This window comes from Canis aureus, chromosome 18, assembly GCF_053574225.1.
Source record: "Canis aureus isolate CA01 chromosome 18, VMU_Caureus_v.1.0, whole genome shotgun sequence".
NCBI classification, from domain to species: Eukaryota; Metazoa; Chordata; class Mammalia; order Carnivora; family Canidae; genus Canis; species Canis aureus.
Genome location: NC_135628.1, coordinates 11,903,177 through 11,929,191, shown reverse-complemented (window position 1 = coordinate 11,929,191; position 26,015 = coordinate 11,903,177). Strand labels below are relative to the sequence as shown.

Below are 26,015 nucleotides of genomic sequence, written 5' to 3'. Positions count from 1 at the left end.
CCTGGACTCTTGTGTCTTGGGAGGTTTTTGATGACTGCTTCAATTTCCTCCCTGGTTATTGGCCTGTTCAGGTTTTCTATTTCTTCCTGTTCCAGTTTTGGTAGTTTGTGGCTTTCCAGGAATGCGTCCATTTCTTCTAGATTGCCTAATTTATTGGCGTATAGCTGTTCATAATATGTTTTTAAAATCGTTTGTATTTCCTTGGTGTTGGTAGTGATCTCTCCTTTCTCATTCATGATTTTATTAATTTGAGTCTTCTCTCTCTTCTTTTTAATAAGGCTGGCTAATGGTTTATCTATCTTATTAATTCTTTCAAAGAACCAACTCCTGGTTCTGTTGATCTGTTCCACAGTTCTTCTGGTCTCGATTTCGTTGAGTTCTGCTCGAATCTTTATTAGCTCCCTTCTTCTCTTGGGTGTAGGATCTATTTGCTGTTTTTTCTCTAGCTCCTTTATGTGTAAGGTTAGCTTTTGTATTTGAGTTCTTTCCAGTTTTTGAATGGATGCTTGTATTGCGATGTATTTCCCCCTTAGGACTGCTTTTGCTGCATCCCAAAGATTTTGAACGGTTGTATCTTCATTCTCATTAGTTTCCATGAATCTTTTTAATTCTTCCTTAATTTCCTGGTTGACCCTTTTATCTTTTAGCAGGATGGTCCTTAACCTCCATGTGTTTGAGGTCCTTCCAAACTTCTTGTTGTGATTTAGTTCTAATTTCAAGGCATTATGGTCCGAGAATATGCAGGGGACAATCCCAATCTTTTGGTATCGGTTCAGACCCGATTTGTGACCCAATATGTGGTCTATTCTGGAGAAAGTTCCATGTGCGCTTGAGAAGAATGTGTATTCAGTTGAGTTTGGATGTAAAGTTCTGTAGATATCTGTGAAATCCATCTGGTCCAGTGTATCATTTAAAGCTCTCGTTTCTTTGGAGATGTTTTGCTTAGAAGACCGATCGAGTATAGAAAGAGCTAGATTGAAGTCACCAAGTATAAGTGTATTATTATCTAAGTATTTCTTCACTTTGGTTAATAATTGATTTATATATTTGGCAGCTCCCACATTCGGAGCATATATATTGAGGATTGTTAAGTCCTCTTGTTGAATAGATCCTTTAAGTATGATATAGTGTCCCTCTTCATCTCTCACTACAGTCTTTGGGGTAAATTTTAGTTTATCTGATATAAGGATGGCTACCCCTGCTTTCTTTTGAGGACCATTCGAATGGTAAATGGTTCTCCAACCTTTTATTTTCAGGCTGTAGGTGTCCTTCTGTCTAAAATGAGTCTCCTGTAGACAGCAAATAGATGGGTCCTGCTTTTTTATCCAGTCTGAAACCCTGCGCCTTTTGATGGGGTCATTAAGCCCGTTCACATTCAGAGTTACTATTGAGAGATATGAGTTTAGTGTCATCATGATATCTATTCAGTCTTTGTTTTTGTGGACTGTTCCACTGAACTTCTTCTTAAAGGGGAATTTTAAGAGGCCCCCTTAAAATTTCTTGCAGAGCTGGTTTGGAGGTCACATATTCTTTTAGTTGCTGCCTGTCTTGGAAGCTCTTTATCTCTCCTTCCATTTTGAATGAGAGCCTTGCTGGATAAAGTATTCTTGGTTGCATGTTCTTTTCATTTAGGACCCTGAATATATCCTGCCAGCCCTTTCTGGCCTGCCAGGTCTCTGTGGAGAGGTCTGCTGTTACCCTAATACTCCTCCCCATAAAAGTCAGGGATTTCTTGTCTCTTGCTGCTTTAAGGATCTTCTCCTTATCTTTGGAATTTGCAAGCTTCACAATTAAATGTCGAGGTGTTGAACGGTTTTTATTGATTTTAGGGGGGGATCTCTCTATTTCCTGGATCTGAATGCCTGTTTCCCTTCCCAGATTAGGAAAGTTTTCAGCTAGAATTTGTTCAAATACATATTCTGGCCCTCTGTCCCTTTCGGCGCCCTCGGGAACCCCAATTAAACGTAGGTTTTTCTTCCTCAGGCTGTCGTTTATTTCCCTTAATCTATCTTCATGGTCTTTTAATTGTTTGTCTCTTTTTTCCTCAGTTTCCCTCTTTGCTGTCAACTTGTCTTCTAGGTCACTCACTCGTTCTTCCACCTCGTTAACCCTCGTCGTTAGGACTTCTAGTTTGGATTGCATCTCATTCAATTGGTTTTTAATTTCTGCCTGATTAGCTCTAAATTCTGCAGTCATGAAGTCTCTTGAGTCCTTTATACTTTTTTCTAGAGCCACCAGTAGCTGTATAATAGTGCTTCTGAATTGGCTTTCTGACATTGAATTGTAATCCAGATTTTGTAACTCTGTGGGAGAGAGGACTGTTTCTGATTCTTTCTTTTGAGGTGAGGTTTTCCTTCTAGTCATTTTGCTCAGTGCAGAGTGGCCAAAAGCAAGTTGTATTGGGAAAAAGAGAAAAAGAGAGGAGAGAAAGAAGGAAAGAAAAGAGAAAGAGAAAAAAAAAGGGAAGAAAAAGAAAAAAAAACGAAAAAAAAAAAAAGAAGAAAAAGAGAAAGAAAAAGAAAGGAGAAAAAAAGGGGGTGGGGGAAGGAAACAAATCAAAAAGCAAAACAAAACAAAAACAAAAACAAAAACAAAAACAAACAAACAAAAAAAGAACCACCGGGGAGTATCTTCTGATTCTGTGTTCTTTAAGTCCCTTGGCTTCTCCTGGAAGTTGTCCGTCTAGCTGGTGTTCTGGGGGAGGGGCCTGTTGTGCTGATTTTCAGGTGTTAGCAGTTGGGGGAGCTGCTGTGCCCCTGCCTGGTGCAGGGCTCAGTGGGGGTCGTTTACCCCGTGAGGCCGCAGGAGGAACAGCCCCAGTGGCGGGGCAGCTCTGGAAACCTGGATTCAGCCCCCGCAGGAACTCCAGAGCTCTCCGTCTGCAGGGCCTGGAGGCTCCGGGGCGGGGCCGCTGATCTGCTCAGCTGGGGCAGGAGCGTCCTCGCTGTCCTGGGCCCTCCCGGCCTCTGCCTGTCCCGGGGGAGGCGGGATCCTGGGCTGTGTCCCGGCGCCCTGTGCTCCGGAGCCTGCGCTGGTGGATTCGCGCTCCCGGGCCGCGCAGCCCCCTCCGCGGAGCCGCCGCCCGAGCCCCTCCGAGCTGCTCCTGGAACCGCGCAGCCCCCTCCGCACGGAGCCTCTTCCTCTGCCCGAGCCCCTCCGAGGTGCTCCCGGGGCCGCGCAGCCCCCTCCGCGGAGCCGCCGCCCGAGCCCCTCCGAGCTGCTCCTGGAACCGCGCAGCCCCCTCTGCACGGAGCCTCCTCCTCTGCCCGAGCCCCTCCGAGGTGCTCCCGGGGCCGCGCAGCCCCCTCCGCGGAGCCGCCGCCCGAGCCCCCCCGAGCTGCTCCGGTCCCGCCGGGTCCCGCCGTGCGCGCTGCAGCCCTTAGGGAGCTCGGCGCACTCTCCTGGGCGCGCAGTTGCTGTTACTGTCCCGGGGAGCCCGAGGGCATCCCCGCCCTCCTGGTCCTGCTCCACCTCCCCACGAGCCCCTTTCCCCCGGGAAGGTCGGTGCAGCTCCTGCGTCTCCGGGACGGGGCTCTCCTGTCCTGGGGACCCTCGCCCCGGCCTCAGCCCGGCTCCTCGCGGGGCCCCTCCCCCTTGGAGGCCTTTGTTCCTTTACTTCTTTTTCCCCGTCTTCCTACCTTGATAGAAGCGCGAACTCTTCTCACTGTTGCATTCCAGCTGGTCTCTCTTTGAATCTCAGGCCGAATTCATAGATTTTCAGGATGATTTGAAGGTTTTCTAGGTAGTTTGGTGGAGACAGGTGATTTGGAGACCCTACTCCTCCGCCATCTTGCTCCTCCCCCCTTAGGTGAGATTTTTATCGTTTACTTTTGGTTTTGTGATTTCAAAAGGACCACACGGTCAGTATTGACATTTGCCATCATAATTTGAATTCGACACTCAAATGGCAAATATCTGATAAGAACCCAGAATGGCCTACTAGACCTGTTCCCTGGGGTTTTTAGTTAACTCAGAAGAGGCAAAACATGGTCAGAACTGAGAACCTTAAGCGTCCCCTTAGAGAGATGGTTCTATCCTCCACGTCTGTTTCATAGTGACCCAAATGTGCTAAGAACATTTGAGTTTGGATGCTCTTTTGTCCGTAAAGGGAAAGGATCTTGGAGTAGATGCATATATTTCATTATCCCTGATTCTGCTTCTTAGAGACTGCTTTGTACCCACCCCACCCCACAGTAGAACAAAACAGAGCAGCTCCTTTATGGGACATTCCAAAGAAGAGCTGCGTGCATGTATGGGTGGGTATATATAGCAGGGTCCTAAGGAAACATCGTCCTGAAAAGTCAAGTCCTCATTAAGAGGTAAGCATGCAGTGAAGGAAAGAAATTTGGAGAGAGGGAATACAAATAAGGCAGTAGCTTGGGTAGTTAGTTTATTCTTAAAATATCTTGCGACATCAAAAGCAAAGGCAAAGGAACAAAAATTAGCAAATGGACTACATCAAACTAAAAAGCTTTTGTGCAGCAAAGGAAACCATCAACAACATTAAAAGGCAACCTACAGAATGGGAGAAAATATTTGATTCATGTATGTGATAAGGGATTAATATAAAAATATATATGGGCAGCTGCTGGGTGGCTCAGTTGGTTAAGCATTTGCCTTTGGCTCAGGTCATGATCTCAGAGTCCTGGGATGGAACCCCACTTTGGGCTCCCTGCTCAGTGGGGACCCTGCTTCTCCTCCCTCTGCGCCCCCCTCCTCGCACTTGTGTTCTCACTAGCTCTGCTCCCTCCCTCCCTCTCTCTCTCTCAAATAAATTAATAAATCTTTAAAAAAATAAAAATATATAAAGAACTCACACAACTCAATAGCAAAACAACAGCAACAACAATCAATGCCCTGGAAGGCAGCTCACTGATGTCCCACAGAAAATTCAGCCTTACTTGAACGAAACTTAATTCCTTCTCTTTTGCACTCCTCCAATCTTAGCTCATCCTACATTTTTAAGTTAGGTGAATGTCATCGCTGCTTAGCCTTCTAAAAGCCAGAAATATGGGCATTATCTCAGATTTTTCCATTCCTCTGTATTCTATATCCAACTAACTGGTCAGTAAGTTTCATTCAATTTCCTTAGTATTTTCAAAATAGGTTACATTTTCCGACTTTATTCTCAATGCATCTGTTTAGACCCATATCATTTCTTGTCTTGAAAACAGCAGCAGCTTCAGTCATTGGAATTCGTGGTGTCTGTTTTCTTGTCTGCATATTGTGTAGGGGTCCCTTCTTTCTTCCTTTCCTCCTATGTGTACAAAACATATCATGCTTTCAGTAGTTGTATCAACTCTGTGCTCATTGCTTTGATTTTGTTCTGTGAGGTTTTCTGGAGAAATAGTCATATCGTCAGATTGTGCTTCAAGGGAATGTTTAGGGGAGCCTGGCTTCAAAAGATATCTGGAAGACTAAGGGTACAAGAGGTTCTTCCTTTATTTCCTAAAGCAATAAAAACCACGAGCCCATCCATGGAGATATTAGACTTAACGATTCTCCCCAAGCTCTGCATTTTCTCTCTTGATCTGTATTTTGCTTCTCTGCTTGTATTTCTTGGAGACATTAGTTCTGGTCTTGACGGATGCTCCAACCTGTGTGGGAGCAGTAAGACCATCGGGAAAAGTCTCACAAGGACTCTTGCCTCTGTCAGTTTTATCATCTCCTTTTCATTCTTAACATTTTGTTACTGTTAGGTAGGAGGAAGTAAGAATTGAAAGTTTTCTAGATTAGCAAAATAACTGAAAGTTACTGGATTGTTAAAAATGACTAATTTGCCAATTTGTGAGATTCTCTGCCTCAGTTGCATAGATCCTGAGTCTAACCAGCCAACTTGGAATTGAACTAGTTAAACTAGATGCACCTTTTCCTCACAGGATCCAGTAAACAGTCCCCTACACAGTCTTTTGTGACTTTAACAGGTCTCATTGAGCCCTTGATTCACTCTCAGGGGGAGTGATCATTCTTAAATTTCAAATAAACGCTATCACTTTTCTACTTTTTTAAGAAGATTTATTTATTTCAGAGAAAGAGAAGAGAGGCAGAAGGAGTGGGGCAGAGAGAATCCCAAGTAGACTCCCTGCTGAACGCAGAACCTGATGGGGCGCTTGATCTCATGACCTGAATGGAAATCAAGAGTTGGTTGCTCAACCAGATTCACCACACAAGAAGCCTCTGTGGCTTTTCTTCTTAAAATCCTTCAGCTGATTACCTTTAGAGTAAGATGTGTGTTGGATGATTTGCTTTTCACATACATCCTATGCTCTCCCCCTTCAACTCACTGTCATTTTATCCATCCCTCCCCACAACCTTCTCCCTGCTGCTGTGCATTTCTTCATCTATCTCTGCATTCTTCAACAATTAAAAGGCAGCACCAATGCCATCTGGTCAAGGAAGGCTTTTCTCATTGTCATTGCTTCCTCCCCCTTCCTGCACAAAATGGGATGGGTAACTTCTTCCCTGTCTTGTCTCATAAAAGGATCCAGTGCTTACCTTTGTTTCAGTGTTGGTGTGCTTCCTGATTTCATAATCCACCAGACTGGAAAGTTCCAAGGTCAAAGGTTCTGATTTACTTGACTTTCATTCTCCTAGGTCTAACACAGTGCCTGGGGCTTAGCAGGCATATAATATATCTTTGATTAAAATTAAGAACTAAGTATAACACCATGGGAATGGAGCTTTTAATGAAATCTCAAACTTTCTCAAACCATTTCCACAGATAACCCAATAATTTCTGGTTTATATCACACCTGGTGGAGGATTCTTTGGGGCTTAAAGTTGCCCTAAATATTTCATGTAATGTAGCATATACTTTTGAAGAGAGAAATTGTCCATGTAAGTCTATGGTGTCTAAGCAGGCACATGTAAGGAAAGAATCTTTAACCTTCCTGTAAGTTCTCAGTAAATGCTTTCAGAGGATCTAACTGGATTTAGTTCCTTAGAGACAAGAGGGAAAGTTGATAGGATACTATAGCTGAAGCTCCTTGGTTCACTTGAAATGGGACTGGATCAAGACCATCCTTTTGCTTATTATTTTGTACAAGTCGACATTATCATATGTTATCAGAGTAGACATTAACAAGGTTTAGTTAATTGTCCTCATTGAAATGATGGAATGGATTCTAGCAAATTTCTGTTCAGGTTCATGTGGAGCACCAACACACAGGAATATGAAGGAAAGAGAACAATAGCCTCTTGCTCTCAAATTGCTATCTTACTCTCATTTTGTCAGTTTTGACTATTAAGTGAAACCATGCTCTTTTAGCTGAAATAAACTACCTTTCCATCTTTCATGTGGACCCAAAATGCCAGATTTATTTTCCTTTTTTTTTAATGTCTTAGAAAGGTGGCCGGTCAGAGGTCTCTCAGGGACTACACAGTAGTGATAAGCTGAATCTGCCACTAGGTGTCATTATATTTTCAAATAAATGGCTTTAAAGACCATTTCAGTAAAAGCTAGCTTCAAATCTTAGTTTTTTTGTGATCCTTTCCATGACATCTATGGAGTAAGTAATAAAGCTTTCATTCATCTTAACACATTTGCCCTATTTAGATTTTGGAATTTATTTTGCCTTATACCCAGCCTATCGCATTGTGAACTGGTACTTAGAATGCGTGGATGGTACTTTTCGTGATGCAATACTGATCTTGTCTTCACTTAAGAAGATGTGAAAACTATTCAGAAGCACAAAACAATATATATTTAATAGCCTTTCCATTACAGAAAGCTAATAAAAATTCCAACATGAATAGATTTTGCTTAGGAAATTGCATTTCCATTTCTCCTGGGAAAAATGGGTACTTTATTTTTTTATGTTCCTTTGTAAATGACTACTAAATTGCACAACTTCTGTGCATTCTAGAGTCGTGCAGCAATTTTATCAATTTTTTTTAAAAAGTACTACTAAATTATTGTGATCAATTATAAGCTTTCCAATGAACTTGTGATATGGTGTTAGTCATACTTCACCAAAGGGCTGTACATACATCTGTTTTTCCTTCAAAAAATAAAATAAAAACGTAGGAAAAGGTAATCAGTGAAGCATAGCAATCTCACACTTGCATATTTTAAAATCTATGATCACAGCAGGAATAGTAGTTATCTAGTTGCATATCTAAATAATAGGCTTTCAAAATTCCAAGCTAAATTTAGTGTTATTTGGAACTATGTATGCTCTTTATGTTTTTTGAAAAGATTTTTAATAATTGACACTTTTTATAGAGAACCAATGCCTAGAGCTGGAAATCTCATTTTCTATATGGTATGGTATATTCCATCTTTCTGTCCATTTCTCTGGTATAAACTAGAATTTTCAGATTTGGACATGAAAAAGATCTTCCTTCAATACCATCATCTGTCACATGTATTCCACTTACACACTGTTCTCTTGTATAGAGGATTTTTCTTCTGGAACAGCCAATTCATACGGCTGGTGAAGCCTTCATAATACAGGTACCAAAGCAAGACAATTGTTATGTGTGGTTAGTGCTCTAGGATTCTTCACACTCACTAACAAAGTTGATTAAATCCAGGGAATGAACCCTAGCCTAAGCCTATCCTGGGAACTTCTTGCCCCCTGAGGCTGTTTCTGTGATGCTGAGTTGAGTACTTCCTTCCTATTGTGGCCAGATCAGGAGAAGCATTGGAATTTTTCACTATTGAGAGAAAAGTATTTAAGGATGAGGACTTTCACCCATGATAGGAGAGAAATTGTTGACAGATAAAGGTTTACAAATGAGCAAGGATGATCATGATTACTATAACATACTGACAAGGTGATACTGTGTCACTGTCATCTTGATATGACTGGTACCAAAAACAGATTGGGGGCTGGATAAATCTTTACTGAGTTGAGTTATAGGAAGGATTTTTAAAAGTATGTGGAAGTTTCTTTTGCTACTATCTGAGGTCTATGTTCCTGTGGATACAAGATCATACTTTTGAACAAGACAGTGTCATACGGGGTGATATGCTTGAGTTTCTCCCAGGGTAGTTGAATTTGGGTAAGAGGTTTGCTGGTCATACTCTCTTGCCTAAGTCTATCTTGGCCAATTGTATTCATTGCAGACCAGGGCTCATGTTTTGGGGATATGTTCTACTTCATTCAACAGAGAAAGAAAAAATAGGGCTTCAGAATGAGAGAAGGACCTTGAACTTGCAGGAGAGTACACTATGATTAAAATCCTTGTCTACAAACAGACTGAAGTGAAGACACCTACCACATGGAAATGAAAAGCATACTTTTCCCTCTTTATACATTCTTCTGACCACCATGGTCATTGGACATCTATTGAATATGTAAAGGACAGAGTTCCACGTGGTCATTACTCTCCCACAATCAGCTGACATCCATTTTAGTCACATGTAGCTGCTCTGAACACTTATTTTCCTTACGAGGAATCTACTGTTTACTTCTGCCCTTCTGCTCCAGAAGGGGACTTGAAAAAATTGTTTCTCATTTGGATATGACTGTATCTTAGAGCTGACTCTGGAAAATTAAATGGAAAGGGGTTGGATATATTTAAAAACAGTAGATCATAAAAGGAGAGACTTCTGTTTAGTAAATTCAAGGACAACCTCAGAAGTACTTTCCTGATATCTACATATGAAGTGCTCTGAAGGCAGATTTCATTTAGACCACTAGGCAGTGCTTGGGATGTCCATTCACTCCCAACCAGACAGCTCTGCTATATATGGAAGGAAAGAGTACAAATGAGCTCCGGGGTAGACTTGTTTGAAATCTGGCTCCTTCCATTATAACTTTGGTGATCTACACAATTTACTTAAACTCACTATTACCAACTTTCTTCATCTAGTATAAACTGGGTGTAATAATATTAATGAACTCTGGGTAATGCTATGAGTTTTAACTATATTAATGAGAATATTTAGAATAGTACCTGGAACACAGTTATAATAAATATTAGTTATTGCTATTATTGTTATTACATTGGATTTCTGCCTACTAATTCCTTTGGAAAAAATGGAACAATTTTCTTCAGCCAAGAAATTTTGAAACCTACCAATCTAGACTATTAATGTATGAAAATTCTCTTTTCTCCACTCTAAGCATTTTGCCTGGTAAATTGGAAAGGGTTCCATAGTTCAGAGCAATGAAGCGCTCAGGTCAGTGCTGGGTGAACTCCGATGAATTGTTCTTTGATGAGTTGTCATTTTCTATTCTTAAAAGAGGCATTAAGAATTTATAACAATGTTCTAGTTGCGTTATCATTTGGATGGTGTGTTTATGCTAATATCTACTGCCAATCCTAATTACCAGCGGTTAAATTCATTAAAAAATAATTTTTTTTCCAGACTCTTGTCTGATTCACCTTGCTTCCTAGAATATCTCAATTTCCTTTTGGTTCACTTGCTGCAAGTATCAAATGATTTATTCACCAAACGGTATATATCAGAGGTGCTTTTACTTATTTACCAGTCATTTACTCAATGCTTCTTGACACTTTGTGGCTATCCAAACATTCTTCCATATAACCTTAGAGGTCATATGGTCCAACAGATTACATATTATAGAATTATTTTTGTATGCTCAGTGACAGGTGGTTCTCCGTCTGTTATACCAGGGCTAGGTTCTTGCCTGGGAATAGCTCATACTATAGTTGGTGACACATTATATAGACCTAAGAGTTAAGTTACAAAGCTTTCACATTTTTCAATCTAATAAGTCATGCACACAAATATTACTCACTTGTCCAAGATGCAAACTAAGTAGCAGTCAGGTTGAGAGCAGAATTCAGATGCCCTGCTTCTAAAATACAACTTTATCATGACACTACTTTGCTCAGAGCCATTTTTTCTTGTAAAAAGTGTTGTAAACAGTGATTAGCTATTTAGATAGACTACAAAACAAACTTAGTTTAATGAAAAAAATACTTGTTTTTATGATCAGAAGTCATGGATAAGAGATGAAGTTTTGTATGAATAAGAAATCTCAATTTTATTAATCTACAAACTCAGATTATAGTGCTTGTCCTGTCCACCATATAAGCTAGGTTTGGCATCGGATGCAATTACTCTTGAGTAACGCTCGTACTCTTTTGTAGAAGGTAAGATTTCTAAATTTAGGAATATCCCCTTCATTAGCATATCTTTTTCCAATCTTGTGGAAGTACTTATCATTTTGGAGGAAAAACAATGTTCTTTATCTCATACATCTTGCAAGACCTCAGTACCGGGTGTTGAGCGAGACAACCTAAGCTTTTGTGGCAGGAAATGAATCTCCACTCATAAACCCAGTCTTTTAAGAGATACCTCTGGTAGAAGGTGATAATTGTTCTCTACTAGTTCTTCTCCCTCTCTCTCAGAAGCAGAACACCCCAAATCTTAGTTCATGACTTCTCAGAATAAAGATTACATTCCCTTGACCCTAGGATGTGTCCCTGTGAATACATTCCTGCCAATAGAATATAACTGCTTGTGTAGGCAATGTGTGAACTTTCACGGGGGAGGAGTGTCCTCTCCCCTCAGCTTTCTCTTCTTGCTCTCTGTAATATGGATATCTGTAAATTTTTACTCAATCATCCCAACAACACTTGAAACATATATACTGTTAGTATATATAGTGAGGAATTTGAGGTATAGAGGGGCCAGGTATCTTTTTTAAGGTTTTTTTTAAAGATTTTATTCATCCATTCATGAGAGAGACAGAGAGAGAGAGAGAGAGGCAGAGACATAAGCAGACGGAGAAGCAGGCTCCTTGCAGGGATCCCTATGTGGGACTCAATCCCAGGACCCAGGGATCATGCCCTGAGCCAAAGGCAGATGCTCAGCCACTGAGCCCCCTGGGTGCCCCAGAGTCAGGTATCTTATCAAAGAAACATAATCCTGATGGAGCCAGGATTCCCCACTCAGGAAGCCTGTCTGGTGAGACTGTGTGTGTAATTACTGCTTCTCCTCAGAGGGCAGTGGAATTTTTGCTCTGCCTTTTTCCTGGCTGGGCTGGAGGGGATGTGACTGTAGTCATCCCTGTGCCTCCTATTTCATGTACATTAGCAAGGTTCCACATACATTACCAAGTTTTCGGGGAGGCCTTGGTGGTCTGCTGGTCATCTTTCCACCATAGATATGACTGAAATGTCCATTGTGATGAGTAAATTTAGAAACACTGATTGGAGCATAAAAGGCTCTTCATATTTTTAGCCCGAGGAAGGAGAGAAGCCTAGAATACAGATGTTAGACACGGTAGAATTAACATTTCAGAAGTGGTATAACTGTACCTCTTCTGCTCCCAGTTGCCTGGACAATGAGTCTTAATTTTATAATGATTTTATAATGAGAAAAGCTCCTTTTCCTCTCTATTCAAGGAAATAGTGAGGTCTCCTGCTCCTTTGTCTAGAAAAATTTGTGAGAGGGCTTTATGGGTTTTATTTTCAAAGCTGAAGTCCAATAGGATTAAGGCAAGAGGGATTTCTTCCAAGGTAAGGAGACTACTAGAGACTGAATCAGGAGCAGAAAAATGACTGTAGCTCAGAGAAGAAAACTAGAAATTTATATAGTTTTACAACTTCATTGGTAGAAGGAGTTCAGGGGGAAAGGTCTTTAATGATTTCATACTGCAGATAAAAGATAAAATGATGAGGAAAGTAATTTTTTTAACTATAAAAAGACTACATTTATGCTGGAGGTGTAAAAGCTGGGAAAAAGAGCATGAATGATGTTCCATGACAAATCAACCAAGCAATTGCAAATCCACATGGTTTTGCCTGTATTTCCCATCTACCTGTGGTCTGAAAAGGACTTTGTGCTGAAAAAAAACAGTTGTACCTCCTTCCAGCCATCAGCCTGGCTGGAGACTATAGTGGTCTGTGTGTGAATGTTCTTTCTGTCCCATATTATTGGTCTGAAAATTTGGGATTGCTTGGGAATCATAAAGAATTAGAACCCCTGAAATACGTGTCCTCTCAACCTACCTTACTCTTTCAGTCAGATTGTTCTGCTCTGTCATGCCATTCATTCTTAGATTATGGGATCCTGGTCAATCCAGAAGACCCATATAGGATTCTGTTTCCTTGAAGTTTTGTGTGACTACAGATTATAGTACGAATTCCGGTCCAAAGGCTCATAATTCAGCCTGGGGACATTCTCTTCAAACCTCCTTCTTCCCAAGGTGCTAAGCGTGTCAAAAGGAAGACCAGGTTGCTCTGCCATGAGCTTCTCCTGAAACAACATGGAGCCCAATCTCTGCTTCAAAGCAAAGGAAAGGAAAGAGAATGCAGGCCAAACAATATATCCTAAAGTTACCCTGTTCCACACAGAGCACATATACACATATTTTATCTATAGACTGAGAATGAGCAAATAAGGATCCAGCAAAATAATCAGTCTTTGAAATGTGCAGCTGCCTCATGATCATTGAGGGCTTGGCTAGTGAGTCTTTCCACCCTCTGTTGCCCATCAGAGGCCTTTGCCATGTGGGTCACTTCCAGTTTGTAGGCATTCATGGTCCCAGTTTCTTCTGCTTGCCAGGAAAGCTGTATTCAGTTTCCTCTGGGATCCCTAAGCTTAGTCCATCTTTATTGTAGTCTTTGTTCCTTGAATTCCAGGAGGCCCACTGCTGGCAAATAACTCACCTTTCATCTTGGACCAGGTGACAGTGATGTCCTTTCAGTTGTTTTCCTCTGGCATTACTCTTTCTCTTTCTTTTCTCCCCACATTGTCTGGCATCACCTGCTAACCTGCATTCCAAAATTCCCTGACATAAAGCTCGACTCACAAAGCATTTTATGAAGCATGTAGTGCTCTATAAGTGAGCAGTATTTTTCTGTATTTAAGCAATTATACTTGCTAAAATTTGATTTTTCTTAAATAGTTGTACTCAATAAAAGCAGTTTTAAATGGAGGAGGATAAAACAAGCAAATGATTTTGGATCTTTTCAAAGCGTCAGAAATTGATGGCCCTTATTCTTTTTATACTTCCTACATTGGAACTACCTATGACAAATGGAGACTAGGGTATTTTGTGTGCATGCATTTTTTGGCTCTAGTCCCATAAAAAGGGTCAGAAGAATCTTTCCATTTGATAGTTCAGAAAACTGCCATAACTGCTAGTTCAGCTGACAATTGCCAACTTAGTTGTCCAACTGGCACCAGTAGCTTATCTGAGATTGAACGTGAAATGTTTAAACACTAATACTTCTGAGCCACTGAAACAGTGTGTCTGTGCTGTGGGGGAGACATGTTTTCAGCTGTAATTCCAATCACAAAGTTATGTTTTCTTCCAAAAAGAATGAGCAGAATCAAATCCTCCCATTATTACAAGGGAGTTGGATAATGCAGAACAAAATCAAATGGCCAGGCTGTGTTGTAGACGTGGATCTTGCAGTGTAAGAATACTCTCATGAGCAATGAGGATGTCAGGAACCTGAAGAACCATTAGGTGTGCATCATTTACTAATAGTGTTTCTGACACATAGTAGATGCTCAAAATATGTTAGCTGAACATGGAAATGAAAGATATTAGAGGGAACGCATCCACTCTGGATGGCAAGTATAAAGACTCAGACTTTGAGGTGAGACGTAAGTAATTACTGATTAGAGATTGAGATTTGCCTTCAGTGATAGGATGGGTATTAGTATCTGATTATATACACACCCCACCCCTTTAAAATTCATTAAAACTCCTTAATGACTACCTGTTGTCCTTAGGATAAAGTCCAGATTCTTCAGTGAGTCACATGCCTTGATTTTTGTCCTGTCTTCTTTTTTTAAAGATCATTTTGAGATACATTTCCCATTCTTCAACCCATCACCATGCATTAGCCATCAAACAACCTGCTCCTTGAATAGATAAACAAATTACAGTATATCCATATGTTGGAATGCTATTCAGCAATAAAAAAGCAATGTAGTACCGATGCACCCAGTTCAAAAAATTTATGTTGATACCCAGACACAGGAATATATACCAATAATTCCATTATGTTTTCTGGTTTTTTTTAAAGGTTTTATTTATTTATACATGAGAGACAGAGAGAGAGAGGTAGAGACACAGGCAGAGGGAGAAGCAGGCTCCATGCAGGGAGCCCGACGTGAGACTCGATCCCAGGTCTCCAGGATCACACCCCGGGCAGAAGGCAGCACTAAACCTCTGGACCACGGGGGCTGCCCACCAATAATTCCATTAAGAAGAAATTCAAGAACAGGCAAAACTAATCCATAGTGATAAAAGTTAGAACCAATATTGACTGTGGTTGGTAGCAATTGAATTATAGGGTCACAAAGGGGTTGTCTTAGGGAGTGGTGATGCTCTATACCTTGACTGGGGTGGAGGTTACACAGTTGTATATGTGTGTCAAAATTTACTGAAGTACTTTTCAGGCATGTACATTTTCCTGAAGAAGACTTCTGTGGTTTGCTTTTTATAGATCAGATTATGCTACTTCAGGTATTAGTATCTTTGTTCATGTCCTCTGCTGGGAATCCCTATATTCTTCTTTCTCCCTAACACCTCCACACTTGGTAAATGCCTACTAGTTTATGAAATTCAGGTTGAAGAGCCCCTCTGCGAAGCCTTTCCTGACATTATTTTGGAGCACTAATGTGGCTAAAGTAACCCTGCCTTTGTGCTTTCTTCAAAAGTTCCTTAACTAAAAAATATTAGATATTTTTATCCATACCCCAAGAATATGTTATCTAGAGTTGTTGATTAGTTATCCTTAAATTAACTATACAGTAATGTCTATAAATGCTTTTTGGTTGTGGTTTCAGCCATTTGCAATAAGTTAGTCAGGAATTTGCTTCACCGTCCTTTCACTCAAGTGTGAATTCCCTGCTGTGGTTGTTTCTCTGTACTTCTCCCCTCCGCATGCTGCCCTTCTTCTCAAGGTACAGTGAGGGAGTACAATGGAAAGATGGAGTCACATAGACTTTCAGGAGACTGGCCTCCCTCATGGGTCTATGACCTTAGGAAAGTGAGTCAATTTCTCTGAATCTCAGTTTTCTCTTATCTGAAATGGGAATCATATGACCCAACTCCTGGCATTATTAGGAAGAAGTGCAAACATAGTGAGTGGCTTCTAGTTTAGGACTTGACCATAGTAGTGCTCCTCCATACATATCAGCTCCTGGTTCTGCCTGCTGACCTAATCAGACTGTTGTTTTTAACTGATGTAGGTCCAATGGCTTGTTGGGCTCACTGCCCACCTCTGGCACCGTTTCAGTTGTGCTGTTTCTCCTGGTCAGACAGATATCTTCACCAAGGGCAATCGAAGCTTTTCCTGTTTTCTGGCTCTTGAGACAGGTAGGGTAATTGATAGCCTGAGAGTTCTCCAAATACAACTTTGCCAGCATTTTTTAAAATATGTACATAACTCTTATAATAAAGTACTGAGCTTTCCTCTTGAGTTGTGTCCTCTCTGTTTCCATGATAATCTTGTCTCCTTTTCCAGATACTCACCCAGAGTTGTGCCTCTGTTAATTTTCATGAAGTAGCATCTACTTTCTTCTTTGAGGATTAAATTTTTCTTGAGTACTGAAGGTCATGAAGCCATGATACGTTCAAACAGAGTAGTTGACATCCCAGACCAGCCATAGTAAAGGAAAACAAATTTCTTTCCCATGGACAGATGTCTTATCATTCTCATTGTCATTTGACAAGAATAGTCATGTTTCTAAATTTCCAATAGCCAAATATTGTTGGCAAGTTATATCACCACTGTACTTTCCTAAGTAAGTTGGAGGAATGAGGTATGGTGAGGATAGACTCAGGATCCTGGCTGTAAAAAAGTTGAGATAAGAATATTTGTATCATGTCTGATACAACTTAAAATTTTCCTTCTAATTAGCACACATATGTTGTTATCACTATTATTAAATCATCAAGACTAGGCTAGCTTTTGAACTCATAAAAAGAATGAAGAGAGGGAACACATTTTCCTGAGGTTAATGACTGACACTAGTGGTCTGGCACATTATTTGTTAAATGAAAACTACAGAAAGAGGCAAATTATGTGCAAAAAGATTAGAGAGTAAAAATCACATAGAATTACTTACTGTGCTTTCAGTAAGAAAGGCAGAAAGTGAGGGGTCATATGACATGTTGGCTAGATAAAAGAAAAGTACTCTTGAGAAGAAAACACAGTATTAGTTCACTTGTGGAGAACTGTGTATGGAGAAGTGTTGGGGAGGAATGGGACCAAGAAGGCAAGAGGAAGCTGGCTGTATCCATATACTGGAGATGTAGATAAGCAGGAGTCTGGAAAGGAGGGAGTGGACTATGTGAAATGATTGAACCCATTCCTTTAAGTTAAGCTTTCAAATGCTTTTGTAATAATTCACAGGACACTTCAGAGGAGTCATGTAATTGAACTGGCAGAAAAATAAGGAATAGGCCCCCGTGAAGGCACCATTGTGAAAGAAGAGCTGCTTGCCTGACCTGTCCATCCTGGGTTCAGCAGCATCGTCACTCCAGACACTTGGATCACAAGGTATGAATGTCCACTTATGAGCCTGGGTTTTACAGAAACAGCATCAAATATGACTAGATGAGGGGCTGACCTCAGATATATGAATAGTATTTAATTAATATAATACTACTAAATAAGCATAAACATTATACTTTACATAAATGTATGAAGAACTCCACTATGACTGACTCCCTGTATTGTTCTACTATTAAATGGCAACTAAGAAATTGGATGCTAAGGGAATGTCCAGTGCTAGACCTATTCTGGGTCTTCTTTCTTTGAAAACTTTGTGTGTAGGATGATCCTCTTCTGTGTCACCAGGTTCTTCATGATGTGCTTTCCCTCTGTGAATCAAGATTGATTGATCAATTGTTAAAAATTCTCAATTGTTTCATTTGCAACTGGTAAAAACTCACACTTGAAACACGGGTTTTGTTACCAGCTCTCTATCTGTTCTTAAGTTGCTGCTTTATATGTTTAATTGAGGGACCTTGTAACAACAGCAATAATAATTGGAAACCCTTATCTACTTTACACACGTACATATGTGTGGACAACTTAATTGTAACCAGGACCTCATAAAGTAGGAAGTAGTGCCATCCCACCATATTGCTGGGACACTTAGGCACAGGGATAGATGTAGGGTAACTTGCTCACACTGTCTGTGCTGGTAATTAGCAAAGGGGTTTGAGCCTGGGCAGCTTGAATCCAGAGCTGATGCCCTTAACCACTGCCATTTACTCTCTCTCAAAAGCATCATTCTTCCTCCTATGTAACCTAGCTATTAGAATTAATCAAAATGGTTCCTCTCTCTTCTACATAGCAATCAGGAGAATTCTACGGGTCATCCTTCATTTTGATGGAAGGTTTGACTTTTAACCAGACCTATAATATGATAAAGCTAACTCTACTATGCAGAAGTCTGTTTTTTCTTTTTTCTTTTTTTCACACCATCAAATGTCTCATAACCTGCACTTTTTAATAAATATGTTTTCATTTTAACCTATGTGCTACTGTTTGGTCATCAATATATTTTGCTTTAATATATTCATAATCCAGAAGAACGGGCCAGGATATATATTCAAAATTTGTATAGAATTGGTGTAGAATTTTGGGAAGGAGAATGAGAAGTTGGAGTGGGCACATCAGAATGTGCTTCCTGAGCAGCTAGGAGAGTGATGATGATGATGATGGTGCTCTGATGTGGATGTTTCAGGTGGGAGAGAGAGTTTATAAAAGGGTAGGGAGTGGAGTGGAGCTAAACCTGACTGCTGTCTCAAGAGGAGTAAAGGACCACTGAGAGGGAAGGGCTAGTAAAGTGAGTTTTGACCCCGATCTTGAAGGAAATAATGGGTGTACTGATAGCACCATAGAATGTAATCTGTGTGGATGAGAATCTCAGCAAAGTTTGGAGGCAAAAATGGCCAAGATGCAGCTAATCTGCAGCAGTTCCCTTCGTTTTTCAACAGATGTAGCAATCTCTATTATTATGGTTATAGTTTTTTGGCTTCTCAGATAATTTTAACTTATTTCTAGAAATGTTATCACAGCTTTATCTTTATTGTGACCAGATGCGAGCAGATTCAAAGCAATTGGGGTTGTCTGGAAATGTTAGAGTTTGTGTAAAGCAGACATATCAGTCAGAGGTAGACTGCTGTAGATTATAAACACAAGCCAAAACACTTTGCACAAATGACAAAAACAAGAAACAAATAAAAATCTCTGTAAGACTATATTGCTAATTTATGTGTCTATTAAATATAGTATAAAGTTTATTAAGTTATTTCAAATGCATATTTCCTATAAAATCACTAACTTGTAAGCTAATGCTATTTATTTTTGGTCATTAATTCACCCTTCTTTATGAGAGGTAAGAGCCTCATAAAACCTTAGAGTTACAAGGACCTGAGAGATAATTAAATATATGCCTTCCCTTTTGCAAATGACAAAACAGAGGCTCAAATTGATCAAAAGATCTTCCTAAGGTCACATAACTGGTTACCATCAGAGCTGAAGCTAGAATTCTGATCTTCTGACACTTAGGTCATGAAGTGCTTATTTTCCTAATATTCTCTGAAGTGGCCTTTATGGATACTTGGAAAGTCAACCCCTTAAGTGTCTGGTTCTAATTACATCACGCATTATACACCAACAGTGTGATACATTATAATTCATAAGAAGACATTATGAAACTAAATAAAATATAAACAGGATTGAATTTTTGTTATATGACACATTAGAGAGATTGACATTAGAGGCAAGGATAGAGAATTACAGTGCTGTTTTAGGGAGACTTAGATTTAAAAAAAAAAAAAAAGGAACTTGATATAGCAGTAAGCCAAGGTAAATTCTTCATCAGGGAGTGATGTGATTTTATGATGTTCTAGGAAGATTATTGTATCAGTTATATGGATATTGGCAAAAAGTCAAGTAGAAATCAAGAGAAGGAAAATGATATCAGAGGCTTCTGAGATGATCCAGAATTGACATGAGTTAAATATACCCTCCAGTGATGGTGACATCTGTGGACCACTCTTCATTTAGTGTCTGTGTCTATTCAGGCTGCTGTAACAAAATACCCTGGACTGGGTGGCTTAAACAACACAAATTTATTTCTTCCAGTTTTGGAGCCTGGGAAGTCCAAGATCGAGGCACCAGCAGATTGTGTGTCTGAGAGCCAGCCACCTGGTTCACCGCCATCTTCTTGCTATGTCTTCACATGGCAGAAGGGGCAAGGGAGCTCTCTGGGGTCTCCTTTATAAGGGCACTAATCCTATTCATGAGGTCATGCTCTCATGATAAATCACCTCCCAAAGTCTCCACCTCTAAATACCAACACATAGGAGATTAGATGGCAACAAAAGGATTATGACACAAACATTCAGTCTGTAGCAATTAGCGACTGGATAACATCAATAATGGGGAAAGGTGAAAAACTATTTGTCATGGTTCCTAACCAAGGCTTTGAAATCTATGGAAATTAAAAAATGCAGCCACCCAAGCTCAGCCTTTGTGATTCTGATTTGATCCCAGGTGGGTTCATAAAAGGTGACAGTGTATATGAAATGCTAAATAAGAATGGGGAGACAACAGGAAAAAAAATCACTTTTCAAAAAGAAGATGTAGGGATTCTTCAGTTTACAAAAGCAATTTTATTCTTCTTCCTTGAGAAACTGTTGAATAAGTAGAGTACTGCTAGTTAATGATAAAGCCATGTGTTCCTTACAGGTGACTGAGGTTAGACTCAAACACAACACCCCTAGACGTCCTAATGTAAGCAGATAGAATTAAGTACATATAAAAACATAAGAATTACTTGCTTTCAAGTGTCCTGTGTTTTTATTTCACCTTTTCTCCTTCTCATTTTTTATTCTCTTTCCCAAGTCCCTGGGTACTCTCTAATTTTCCTTTTAATACACACCTCTCTCTCTGTCCTTGGGCCCCTCTCACCAGGTGGAGTCCTCTGGGAGGAAGAGTGGAAAGGGAAACTAATGGCGCCAAGCCTCCTACCTGAGTGAGAGGACAAGGAGTCTTGATTGTTTTCCTTTAGAGAGACTGGGGCGTAGTAGGATTTGTTTGTGAGCACAGAATCTGTCCCCAACTTTCTCATTGTCTTGTTCCACTTGAGTCATTCTAATCTGAAAGTCCTGCTGTAAAGTGTGGAGGATGCACAAGGGGTCTTCTTTCATCTTTCAAAGATCACCATGTGTTTTGCATTCTAAGAGTGTGCATCTCAGCCTCTACCTCATAAACTCCAAAAGTGGGATCCCTGGGTGGCTCAGCGGTTTAGCGCCTGTCTTCGGTCCAGGGCATGATCCTGGAGTCCCGGGATCGAGTCCCACATCAGGCTCCCTGCAAGGAGCCTGCTTCTCCCTCTGCCTGTGTCTCTGCCTCTCTCTCTCTCTCTCTGTATCTCTCATGAATAAATAAAATCTTTTTAAAAAAATAAATAAACTCCAAAAGTACAGGCTGAAGATTCACAAATTCATTTCTCCATTTTGGACTTCTTTGAACTCCAGATCTTGTATTCCAACTACCTGCTCGACATCACCACTTGTGTATGTAATAAGTATCTTACTTTTAACATACTCATAACTGAACTGACCAACTTTTGCCCCAACCTGTTTCCCCTACATGGCTTTGCTCTTCTTAGTTACTTGTAATTCCATTTTTATGGTTTCTCAGGACAAAACCCAAAACTCTCAATCTCAGAGTTTGATCACCAGCCAAACAAACAAAAGTCCTTGGAGTCATTATTGACTAGTTTCTTTCACTCAACTCACACATCTAATTTGTCTGCGAATCCCATTCACAGTATCTTCAAAATATATCCTGGCTTCCAGCTATGATGGACTGGCTTGGAGCTAACTAATCCTCCCACTGAGAGCAGCTAGAAAATCTGGATAAAATATAGAAAAACATCTGTTTGAAGGCATTGTATGGTTTCCAAGGCAGCCAGGATTTGAGGAGTCCTAATCCCAGAATAAAGAGAATTGCAGAGAAGTGAGGTTTACCTTCTAAGCCAATTCTGCCCTTGAGGTAGTATGGGCCAGGAGTGAGAAAAGCTGAGCAAAAAATAGTTATGGGAAGGCTGGTGGTACTGGGGAGATAAAAACTGGACTATAGGGCCTTCCAGATGGATGGGCCCAGAATCCCAGTTGAAAGCCCTACATGTCAACAGGCAAGGTATATAAGGGTAAAACAAACAGATCAGGCCTGATAAAGCTTAAGCCCTGAGTGGGTTAATGGCTCCACTCCTACTCAAAACTGCCTTCTAGAAGCTTAAGAAGGGCCCTTTGGAGAAAGATGACATCACCCTTTTGATCCTCTACAATTTTTCTATAAACTGTCCTGATTTATCATATATAACCTTAGGGCGGACTAGACAATGAAAGATACCCACAGGTGATTCAGATATCGGAATTTAAAATAACTTTAAAAGTTGTGTTCAGGAGGGGCCCCTGGGTGGCTCAGTCAATTAAGCATCAGCCTTCCACTCAAATCATGATCTGGAGGTCCTGGGATAGAGCCCCCGTCATTGGGCTCCCTGCTTAGCGGAGAGTCTGATTTTCCTTCTCGCTCTGCTCCTTCTACCCCTGCTTGTGCTCTCTCTCTCTCTTGCTCAGTCTCTCTTAAGTAAGTAAGTAAATAAGTAAATAAATAATTTTAAAAATTGTGCTTAAACAACTTAAACTTAATGACAAAATGGAAAACTTTGCTGGAAAACTGAAATCTCTAATAATAAGTGGAAAATCAAGAACTAAAAATTATCATTTTCTGATGGTGGTAATTTTTTAAATGCCTTCTTTAATTTTGTTTTGATAAACCAGAAATTTTTCAATTTTACTAGTCATCTCAAAGAGCAAACTGTAGGCATTGGTTCTTTCCAGGGAAATGGGCTAGTTTGCAAGAGGCAGCTGTAGATTAACCTAGTAAAGCACACTAGGATTTAGTTTTCACATCCAGAAAATGCAGGGTTTAGATTAAGTGAATATTTATTGAACTTCAGGAAAACATTGATTTTTGAGTTATAAAGAAGACAATTAGTTGGAGATGTGCCACAGGTAGAGTTTAGGAGAGAAGTCTGGGTTAGATTCATAAGCTAACCCAAGAAGTGGCAGTTGTAGCTAAAAGAGCGTATGGGATCACTAAAAAAGACAGTGAAAAGACAGAAGAGGGAGCATGGAAGGGATAGGGATGGAGATCTGGACATCTGTGCATTTCCAACAGTTGTCTTTCTCAATCTCAGAGTTTGAGCACCGGCCAAACTACTAAAAGGGGAAAACAAATAAATACCCTTCCCCTGAAAAATAAAACAATTTGTGTTTTGCTAAACAATTTTTCTTCTTCTTCTTCTTCTTCTTCTTCTTCTTCTTCTTCTTCTTCTTCTTTCTTCTTCTTCTTTAAACCTTTTCTAGTAGAAGGTATATGTGGATATATATATGTATGAATGAATGACTTATGCTTCAAAAAAGTAGGATTTTTGAGCACCATTAAAGAAAAAATGACATTTAAAGATAAAGTAAGAAACTAAGGTTATGCAGTCCTATTCTCAGAGAATCAATTAATTTAAGGACAAGGGTATTAAGGACAAGGGCCTGAATTGTAGGTGACTCCATGGGACATGGCAACACCAGGGTATTAGAAAATTTCCATGGCTATGTGATTTTAGTGCAGATGTTGGGTTCCTTGGAAGATAAATCAAAACATCTATTAAAGCTATGTATTTATCACAACCATAATATTTTAGGTCTTCCATTTTAGTCATTCACATATATAGCTTGCCCAAGATTGAATGCTTTTAATTTCTTGAGCATATAGGCCATAAATACTGTGTAAACCTGATGACGTGTTAGTCAATGACCTATAATCTCAAATTGAAAACTGTGCTGATCTGGCAGGCTGTGTAAGAAATTTTCATCTCTCTGGTATTATCAAAATCCTGACATGCTTTTAAAAAATTGTTAAAATTAACTACGACACTTGCTTTAGTATACACATGGCCTTATAATTTACAATGCATTTGCCATGCTGAAAGATTGATTTCAGATAGGTCTAGCTTGTCTGACTGGGGAAAAAAATTGTCATTCTGTTTCGTAGAATAAAACAAGACTCCACAAGACACATTCAGTTAAAATGAAGCAAAATCTGCAGTGTTTGAGAATGGTAATGCCTTGTGTTATCTGGATTTATTGATCAAAATAAAATCAGTGTTCCATTTCAAATCTGCCTGCAGCAGCATGCTCTTTTCAAAGCCCCAATTTTTTTTGAAAAGCTTCCCACTAAACTCTCCACCCCCCACCTACCCCTTATCAGCATAAAAAAATCTTACAGAATTGCATACTAACTGGAAGATTAATAAGTCATTTCCTATAAAGTTAAGGTAGAAATAAGCCAATGAATTAAAAACCCATAGGTAGGGGAGCTTCTGAAAGGTGCTTTCTTAGCACATGAAATTACAAGATGTTTCTATTGAACCCAACAGGCTAGATTTGAATAAAACCTAATCTTACATTAAAAATTATAGCATGAGAGACTATGGAAAATTCTCTTATAAAGTCTTAAAACTTTTTCTTTTGTGAAGAATTATGTACATAGGGTATTGATTTTTTTATCTCAACTAAACAAGAGAGAAAAATTGATTGCTGAGACCTACCCCAAAACTTAATGTTTAAAACAACAACTAGTTGATTTCATCTCAAAATTATATGGATCTGGAATTCAGGCAGAGCTTCGCTGGGTGATTTTTCTGCTTCCCCATTGTCTTGATGGAGATAACTTAGTGGAACTCAGCTGGCAGGTGGACTGATTGACAGCTTCGCAGGTGTTTTCAGTTGACATCCTGGTGTGGGTGGTTGGAAGACTGGGCTCCCTGACTCTCCACCATTTAATGGAAGTAGTTGTAAAAATTTTGCAACAAATTTTAACACAGCAAACACTGTTTCAGTTTTAGGTCTTTCAAGAAGCCAAGATGGGAATAGATAGGAGACTTATTGAGGGTAAACATCTGTGAAGGATAAAGAGAGAGTGAGCAGAATAACGAGAGCCTTCATACCACAATGAAGGTCTGATATCTATGAAAGGAAGGAGGAAAAGGAGGATTAGGTAGTAAAAGACTTAAACTTTAATGGAATCCTGGCAAAGTCTCTGCCCTGAGCAAAAGTTGCTCATTAGAAGAGTACCATGACAAGTAAAAATGAGCTAGACCTAATAGTGCATTGTGCTAAGTCGTTGGCTGGAAGCATATTGGGAAAAATAATTGTCCAGTGGATCCAGAGGGACGACAGCTAGAGTTAATAATCAGCTGTGCTTCCCACAGTAGGTTCTGTTGAATGACAATGTAAGACACCTCCATGACTGCCATATCTACCGAGGTAGGCATTGCATAAATAAGATGAGATATGGTAATAAGGTAAGTAATTATGCTTATAAGGGTAAGTAACACCAATGTCTGTTCATTTCCTAAAGAGTAAAAATCATCAGAGAAGAAACCAGTGTCTTGATTAGCAGACTTCGAGAGAGTCTGAGGAGTTGTGCTTGCTCTCTCAACCAAAAAGAAAACAGCTATACTCTGGCTACAAGCACTCAAGTCTTTGGCCAGGTTTATCTTCTGGGCCATTTATGATTTATTATATAACAAACTTACCTTTTTGTCTTTCAGTGACTGATGGGCCTGGGCAGGGGGGTTGAGCGTGGGTTGGAGGCTTTGTTGGGATGCTTAGGGAATAGTGCGGTCAGTCTTCTGTGGACATGTATGGAAAATAATACTGGCTGTGAGCTATGCTTTGAGTCATTATGCAAAATCAGTAGAGCCAGAACAATTCTATTTGATTTACAAATTATTTACGCCCCGAAGAAATGTGGAAATAAAGTTTCTGGGAGCTGGAATGTTAATTTTTTGCTTTGGCTCTTCAACTGGAACTGTCTAAATGACTTCCAGGACTGAAAATCCTTTTACATTTCTTCTGGAACTTCAAGGGAAGCGGGTTGGCAGTGACTAAGATGGATTATCCTCTAATGTGGTAAGTGGGGACAGAACCTTCTACCTAAGGCCACAATGGGGAGACAATAAGAATATTTTCTGATCT

The 26,015-nt window shown here is 39.9% G+C and overlaps 2 long non-coding RNA genes across 12 annotated transcripts in view; one reads left to right on the top strand and one right to left on the bottom strand.

Moving 5' to 3' along the window:
- Positions 1-26,015, top strand: part of LOC144288575 (uncharacterized) — a 271,172-nt gene that overhangs the window by 141,077 nt on the left and 104,080 nt on the right. Inside the window, exons 1-2 of one of the 2 annotated variants that reach the window (XR_013356543.1) lie at positions 16,134-16,262; positions 17,302-17,448. This is a non-coding gene — a long non-coding RNA (uncharacterized LOC144288575). Of the gene's footprint in view, positions 1-16,133; positions 16,263-17,301; positions 17,449-26,015 lie in introns of those variants that run through there. The other variant, XR_013356544.1, reaches the window with a different exon arrangement.
- LOC144288574 (uncharacterized) overlaps positions 1-26,015 on the bottom strand; it is a 64,849-nt gene that overhangs the window by 18,152 nt on the left and 20,682 nt on the right. For 3 of the 10 annotated variants that reach the window (XR_013356534.1, XR_013356533.1, XR_013356542.1), the window contains 6 exons: positions 24,584-24,934; positions 17,397-17,470; positions 16,419-16,737; positions 14,656-14,800; positions 12,934-13,207; positions 12,037-12,182 (listed from right to left, as the gene is read on the bottom strand). This is a non-coding gene — a long non-coding RNA (uncharacterized LOC144288574). Of the gene's footprint in view, positions 1-9,249; positions 9,492-9,544; positions 9,691-12,036; positions 12,183-12,933; positions 13,208-14,655; positions 14,801-16,418; positions 16,738-17,396; positions 17,471-24,583; positions 24,935-26,015 lie in introns of those variants that run through there. The other 7 variants (XR_013356537.1, XR_013356539.1, XR_013356535.1 and 4 more) reach the window with 7 other exon arrangements.